Genomic DNA, 7652 nt, shown 5'->3' with positions numbered 1-7652 from the left:
GCGCGTCCGGAGCCTGTGCTCCGCGACGGGAGAGGCCACAGCGGTGAGAGGCCCGCGTACCGCAAAAAAAAAAAAAAAAAAAAAAATTACTACTGTGAAAAGGGAGGTCACAGAGCGAGAGAAGATATTTATAATACAGTAATACAGTCACCCAACAAAGACTTCGATATATCTATCCAAATAGATTAAAATTTTCAGACCAATTTTCTTAAAAAGGCAACCCAACTGATCAGGTACTTCCCAAAAGGAGATATCCAAATGGCCAGTAAACATCAAAAATATGCTCAAGTAAAGTCATCCAGGAGAAGCAAACTGAAAACAGAGTTTTTCATGGGAAGAAAATGTGAAGAAGCAGAATCCCCCCGCCGCGCACAGCTCACACGTCCTGGGCCTCCCGGCACGATCTCGCGTGCTCTGACGGTGTCGGGCATCCGAAGAAGCAGCAGCCTCCGTAGCTCCTTCGACTGGGCTGGCGTATTCCTGAGACTCGGCTCTAATACTTGGCCTCCGCCAACAGGGAGCAACAGTGCTTTGTCTGAGGAGCTCGGCTCTGCCTTTCTCCTCGCCTACTTAGGACGTGTCCCTCTGCGAGACTTTTAAGAAAGACTGCTGTGGGTGTCACGTGCTGCCTCTGCCATCCTTGCCTCCCACCTCCTCCTGCCCTGCAGCTCAGAGCTGGTCCTCCCGGGGTCCAACTGCCCTGCTCCTCACCTCTAATGCCTGGCATTTACTCAGTGCCGGCCTCATTCACTTTGAGGCGCTCAAAGCCATTTGCAGATCCTGCTGGTAAAATGGCTGTCCCGTGGTCAGCCAAGCTCTCTGCTAAATTACTTCTGGGCGAAGAGGCCGTTCTCAACACTCACGGAGACCTGGGGTGCCTTTACGAGCACGCTCTGCGCCCAGGGAAACCCCAGGAGGAAGGCGCCGTGCCTCCAGGCATCCCGGGATTATCCGGGAGGGGCAGCGTTCCCCGTAATTACGGGAGTGTGGTTATCCAGGCGGGCTGATGGTCTTGCACAGGCAGCCACACGCCGGGCCACCACTCGCATCCGGGCAGAGGGAAACTGAGGCAGGAGCGGACCTGGCGAGTGGGGCAGGCCGGCAGCAGAGAAGAGGGGAGTGCACGTTGGTTGGGGGACCGGGGGAGCAGAGCAGATGGGGAGAAGCCTGGGACCCAAAGGAAGTTAAGTATTTTTCCAGTTTCAGCAAGGAGTCACTTGGCATTCTTCCCAAATGTGTCTCCCAAGCAGCCCACCTTTGAGACCAGCTTCACGCGGGCAGAGCCTCAGACACCCTGTGGACCCCACACCTCCCCTGGGCCTGCAGGAAGATCGGGGGTGGGGGGCGGTGCTCAGAGCTGCCCCCCGCCCCGCCCCCGCAGCCTCTAACCCAGCTGACTCCGGGCCCTTCCTTCACTCAGCCGTCGGGACACTGTGTGGGAGCAAAAGGCTTAGAGAAGATCCCCCTGCAGGCCCCGCCCACAGGCCCTTGAGTGCAGCGAAGGCCACAGCTGGTGCCCAGACACACAGGAGGAGCTTGAGTTCCTAGGTAAGGGCCGTCCCTCTGGTGGACGGAAGCCGCGGCAGAGAAGCATCCCAGGTGGGCCTCCCACCTGAGCAGCCAGGGAGACGGGACAGAGCCAGGACGTGGTGGCAGGGAGGGACCAGCCCCCGGGAGTGTGGCAGGTTGAGACCACTATCCCTGGCTGCTGCCACCCTGTTGCTCGGCTGTTCCCTGCAGCTCCACCCTGCCCCCCAACCCTGTGGATCCGGGGGTTGGGTGGTGGTCAAAGCCTGGCAGTGGGGGCGGGAACCGTCAGCCGGGGGGTCGTGCCTGGGGGCCAGGGTGACAGCTGACTTACCTCGTCCTTTCCATTCGCGCCTCTGATGTCTCACGTACCTGAACATCCAGACCAGGCAGTGTGCCCCATGTCCAGCATAGAGAAAGTGTGGATGCTGTCTGTGCAGGCTCCAAAGGGCAGGGGAGCAGCATTTAGAAAGAGGAGGAACATTCCAGTGAATCGTGGAAAAGGAAGTGTCCCTCTGTGCACACAGGTCTCCCTCCTCCGTGCCAATGAGCAAGGGCTTCCCTGTGATCCGAGGGAATGTGGGATGTGAGAGCACATGCCCACCCACTGCCCACCTTGCCTGGTATCTCCTGTGAAATGCCTTCGATGGTGCCAGCTTCCTGAGCCACCTGGGGGGCACCTGTCAGACCCCCAGAGACGGGTGCTGCAGGGAGACACCTGGAGACGTGTGTCGCTGAGAAGCTCCTCTAGCAGAGCCTGGCTGTCTGTCTCACGGTCCGTGGCTGATTTGGGTTGGAGATTGAGGGTCACTGGCTAAGCCTGGAGCTGAATAAATCCTGTCATTTATTGTCCCCGCTACACAGGGAGCTGTCAGCTGGGACGAGACCACCCAGCACCCCAGACAGTCCAGCTGTGACTCTGGTTAGCTGAGTCATGGGAAAGGAGTGCACAGGGCTGTGCGGGTCCCACCGCATCTCAGCTCACCTCTCTACCCCTCAGAGGGGCGGCCTTTGCCGCCCACCTCCCCGCTGCCGGCCCTCCCAGGGCCAGGAGAACCACCTTTTCATGGTGGCACACTTAGCTTTCATCAGCCAGAAACTTCCTGGGCCCCAGGACAAGCAAAGCCTCCCCAATCAACTAAAGAAGAAGAGGTGAGGCTGCAGGGCCCTTCCCTGGAACCTGCCCCCCGCCACTGGAGCACCTGCCAGCCCAGGCTTTGACTGGATACAAAACCCCCAAACTGCAGGGCCCCTTTCCTTCAGGTGCGCCTGTAGAAGGAAGTACGAATGGTCCGGTCGCCAGTTCACCCGCTGGGGGCTTGGCCAGGCCTGTAGTGACCCTCAGCGCTTGGCCCCAGGGACTCAGATGCCGGCCATGAAAGAGTCTGAGGTTAGAGCTGAGCCGTCCTCACCTGGCCCACGTGACGGCCCACCTTGGTCTGGCCCTTCCCACCCCAAGCAGAGGGGCTGTACCGGTGTCAGGAACGTCCTTTGACGCGTGTGGCGACAACAGAATTCTAGAAGCCAGGACAAGTCTGGGAAAACTGCCACCACGGTCATTTCCCTCCGGCCTCCAGCTGCGCAGGGGAGCAGCATTTAGAAAGAGGAGGAACATTCCAGTGAATCGTGGAAAAGGAAGTGTCCCTCTGTGCACACAGGTCTCCCTCCTCCGTGCCAATGAGCAAGGGCTTCCCTGTGATCCGAGGGAATGTGGGATGTGAGAGCACATGCCCACCCACTGCCCACCTTGCCTGGTATCTCCTGTGAAATGCCTTCGATGGTGCCAGCTTCCTGAGCCACCTGGGGGGCACCTGTCAGACCCCCAGAGACGGGTGCTGCAGGGAGACACCTGGAGACGTGTGTCGCTGAGAAGCTCCTCTAGCAGAGCCTGGCTGTCTGTCTCACGGTCCGTGGCTGATTTGGGTTGGAGATTGAGGGTCACTGGCTAAGCCTGGAGCTGAATAAATCCTGTCATTTATTGTCCCCGCTACACAGGGAGCTGTCAGCTGGGACGAGACCACCCAGCACCCCAGACAGTCCAGCTGTGACTCTGGTTAGCTGAGTCATGGGAAAGGAGTGCACAGGGCTGTGCGGGTCCCACCGCATCTCAGCTCACCTCTCTACCCCTCAGAGGGGCGGCCTTTGCCGCCCACCTCCCCGCTGCCGGCCCTCCCAGGGCCAGGAGAACCACCTTTTCATGGTGGCACACTTAGCTTTCATCAGCCAGAAACTTCCTGGGCCCCAGGACAAGCAAAGCCTCCCCAATCAACTAAAGAAGAAGAGGTGAGGCTGCAGGGCCCTTCCCTGGAACCTGCCCCCCGCCACTGGAGCACCTGCCAGCCCAGGCTTTGACTGGATACAAAACCCCCAAACTGCAGGGCCCCTTTCCTTCAGGTGCGCCTGTAGAAGGAAGTACGAATGGTCCGGTCGCCAGTTCACCAGCTGGGGGCTTGGCCAGGCCTGTAGTGACCCTCAGCGCTTGGCCCCAGGGACTCAGATGCCGGCCATGAAAGAGTCTGAGGTTAGAGCTGAGCCGTCCTCACCTGGCCCACGTGACGGCCCACCTTGGTCTGGCCCTTCCCACCCCAAGCAGAGGGGCTGGACCGGTGTCAGGAACGTCCTTTGACGCGTGTGGCGACAACAGAATTCTAGAAGCCAGGACAAGTCTGGGAAAACTGCCACCACGGTCATTTCCCTCCGGCCTCCAGCTGCGCCTGGGCCCCCTTCGCGCAGGGGCCTTGGCTTCAGCCCTGTTACAACAGAATGACGTGCGTGGGAGCGGTGAACACGGCAGAGGCCAAGCTCAGCCGTGGACAGCGTTTAGTTACCCCCAGGACTGCGCCCAGCGGAGCAGAGGCCGGCCGGGTTCTCCAGCCTGACCTGCTGCAAAAGGCCTCTGGTCCTGCCACTCGGACGGCTGTGTTCTCGGCATGGGAGCCCAAGACGCACTGGTGACCCCTACACCCAGCTCCATTTACTCTGCCTCTCAGGCTCCGGGCTGTAATTGCAGGAACATTCCTTACTCCAGGGTGGGGGGGCGTGGAGGGGGGTGTCAGAGTGGAGCCTTTCAGCGATGCTGGGGAAGGTGCTGGGGGAAGAGGCCTGTCTTCCCTTCTGGGACTGGGGTGAGTGCTGGCTTCGGCTTGGGGGGTGGTTTCCGGGTCTGAGCAAACGTCCTTGCCAGGGCTGACTTGGGTCTCATCAGCTAACTGGAAAGCCCTGGTCTCTCTGCCCCCACCCAACCACAGCTCTCGGCCACGTGTGAAGGCCTCGCAGCTCTCCACCTGCAGATCATGCCGTCGCCTGCTCTCGTCTGGCCTGCTACATGGCTGTGAAGCACCTAGGCTAGGATCAGGGTTGCTTTCCTGCCCCGAGGCTGCTTGTCTGGCATCTCACGTGGGCGTGGGCGTCACTGGAGCCCAGGAGCCTCTCCCACCACCATTGTTAGGGGCGCCCCCACCTGCGGGGGCGACGGCAGGGCGCTGAGTTCTGCCCCTCCTCCCTGAGGTCCCGCCTGCTTGGAGAGCCGAGGCCACAGGCGGCCTGCTCACAAGGGCTTCACAGTGACAGTGGAGCCTGGACACCCTCCCTCCCAGGCTCTCAAGTCATCAGGTCGACCGTCCCAGTAAAGCCAGCGCGGTGACCGGCGTGCCCGACACACCCAAACTGGGGGAGCTCACCCCAGCCCCGAATGCCAGCCCTTTCCCCGTCTGCTTTATGAACCACTTGCTGACGTTCCCCCACTGACCCCAGTGTCACCCCCAGGACCCCACAAGACTCCCACAGCCGCCTTCCTGGGGGAGCCTTCCAGAAATGGCCCCGTCCTCGCTTTGTCTCCTCCTCCCCTGCCGTGGCTTCCGTCCTCCGCCATGTGGGTTTCTGTCTTCTGCGGGGCTCCGGTTGGCTCACCCCCCTGTCCTCGAGGCCAGAAACCGGGGATATGAGCCAGGGATTAATGGCGCAGAGTAAGCTTCCGAAAGCCACGGGGGCCATGGGAAGGCCTGGGCTTAAAGATAATTTCCCTTCTCTGCGAAGGCCAGGCATTTAGTCCATATGGGCAGAGTCAGGGGACAGTCAGCCAGCAGGGGACAGGGAGTAGCCACAGCCCAGATGGCCACCCAAGAAGAGCAAGCGACTGTGCCCAGCCTGAGATGCGAGATGGCCACTGACCTCTTCTCCTAGAGGTAAGAGCTGGGGCACTGGAAGCCTCACAGGGACGGCAGCCCGGCCCCCCCGCTGTGCCCCCAGACCCCCGGAAGGCTTGGGCGGCCCCCCCTCTCTGTCCTCACTGTGGAACTCCCTCCCGCCAAGTGCCCAGCAGCGTGCCAGTTACTTTCCTGTCCTCTCCTGAATTGTAAAAACCGTACCTTTATTTTCTTATGGCAGAATGCACTCCTGGGTTTTTTTAACGTAGAGATTTCAGAAGTTTATACGCGAGAAAGACGTGGCAATGCCGCTGCTTCTCACCCCCCACCCCATCACCAAACCAAAGTGAGTCGTGCCAGTTTCGGTTCAATGAGGTATTGAAATTCAGTGCCACGGGAAAAGCAAGGCTGCTTTCTTCTCGCTGTCGGCCGGCAGTGCCCACGGGGAGGAGGATGTTTGTCTGCGCACAAATCTATTCTTCGTGGAGGAGAGCTCGCTGCTGTTTTCAGGCTGCAGGGAGGCTGTGACCCCCTCACTCCCCAGCCCAGGTAGTTGGGGGGCTTCCATGGAGGGGAGCTGCTCTCTGGGGCCCCAGGGTAACTTGAAGGGGGATTTGGACTCGGAACTTCCCCTTCTGCGTGCACCCCACCCTGCTGAATATTTTTGTGGCTGGGAGATGTAGAAATGGGCCCGCTGGCGGCCAAGGCCTCAGCAGCATTTAATAAGCAGATGGAACTTGGTGTGCCTGGGGGTCCCCTAAAGTCGGTGGGGGGCCATATGGTCTTCCATAGACCATATGGCCCACCTCTTCCATAGACGGGCTCGTCCGTGCCGGGGAGAGGGCTGTGAGCCGTCTGCGGCCAGGGTGGGCACCCCCTGCCTCTCCAGGGATTAGCGTGGGCCCTGCGCCCTGGGGGTGATTTGGCACCTGCAGACTTGAAAAATAATTTTCAATCTCTGGAAAAGGAAAGAGAATCAGCGCTGATTAGAGGCAGTCTACAGAAGGGGTCAAAATGCCAGTTCTGAACCTGGCTGGCCGAGTTCAAATCCCAGTTGCACCACTTACTAGCTGGTAACGCTGGGCAACTTAACTAACTCTGCCTCGGTATTCTCATCTGTAAAATGGGGATAGGGATGCCTGCTTTTTTTTTTTTGGTTGCACTGCACAGCACGTGGAATCCCAGTTCCCCGACCAGGGATTGAACCTGTGCCCCCCCACAGTGGAAGAGTCCTAACCACTGGACCGCCAGGAAGTCCCAAGGATGCCTGCCTTTTGTACCTGATGTCATTAAGTCAGTTCATTTGTGTTTGGCCCTTGGCAAGCACTCAGTAAACACTCAGGACTGTTACTGATTAAGAGCGTCTATGACCAGATGCGGGTCATGAAAAAGTGGCCACGTTTTTGCCCCACGTCAACTCAATGACACAGGTACCATTATCCCATCTTTCAGGTGTGGGAAATGAAGCACAGAGAAGACAGGTGACTTTCACAAGGCCACTCATTCATTCATTTTTTTTTTTTTTTTACATTCAGAGGAGTTTTAATTTTTTATTATGAAATATTTCACGAATAGAAAAGTACAGAGAATACTTTAACACACACTTATGTATGTACTTAACATATATTAGCATTTTGCTGAATTTGCGGAATTTTTTAACAGATCAAATGTTGAGATAAGACTCCCTTTGTCCTCCTCTCTTACTCCACCTTTCTCTCTCCGGAACCGATCGCTCACCTGAAGCTGGTGGGCACCCCCTCTGATAGTCCTACAGTGTTCTTATGTACAGTTATAGACTGCTTTGTCTTTTTTTTTTAATTGAGCTGAAGACATCTTTTTTTTTTAATTTCGTGAACTTTTTTTTAAATTTATTTTTAATTTATTTATTTTATTTTTGGCTGCATTGGGTCTTCGTTGCTGCACGCGGGCTTTCTCTAGTTGCGGCGAGCGGGGGCTACTCTTCGTTGCGGTGCGCGGGCT

This window comes from Physeter macrocephalus, chromosome 17, assembly GCF_002837175.3.
Source record: "Physeter macrocephalus isolate SW-GA chromosome 17, ASM283717v5, whole genome shotgun sequence".
Taxonomy (NCBI): domain Eukaryota; kingdom Metazoa; phylum Chordata; class Mammalia; order Artiodactyla; family Physeteridae; genus Physeter; species Physeter macrocephalus.
The sequence above is the reverse complement of the archived record's forward strand: the minus strand, read 5'-3'. Positions refer to the sequence as shown.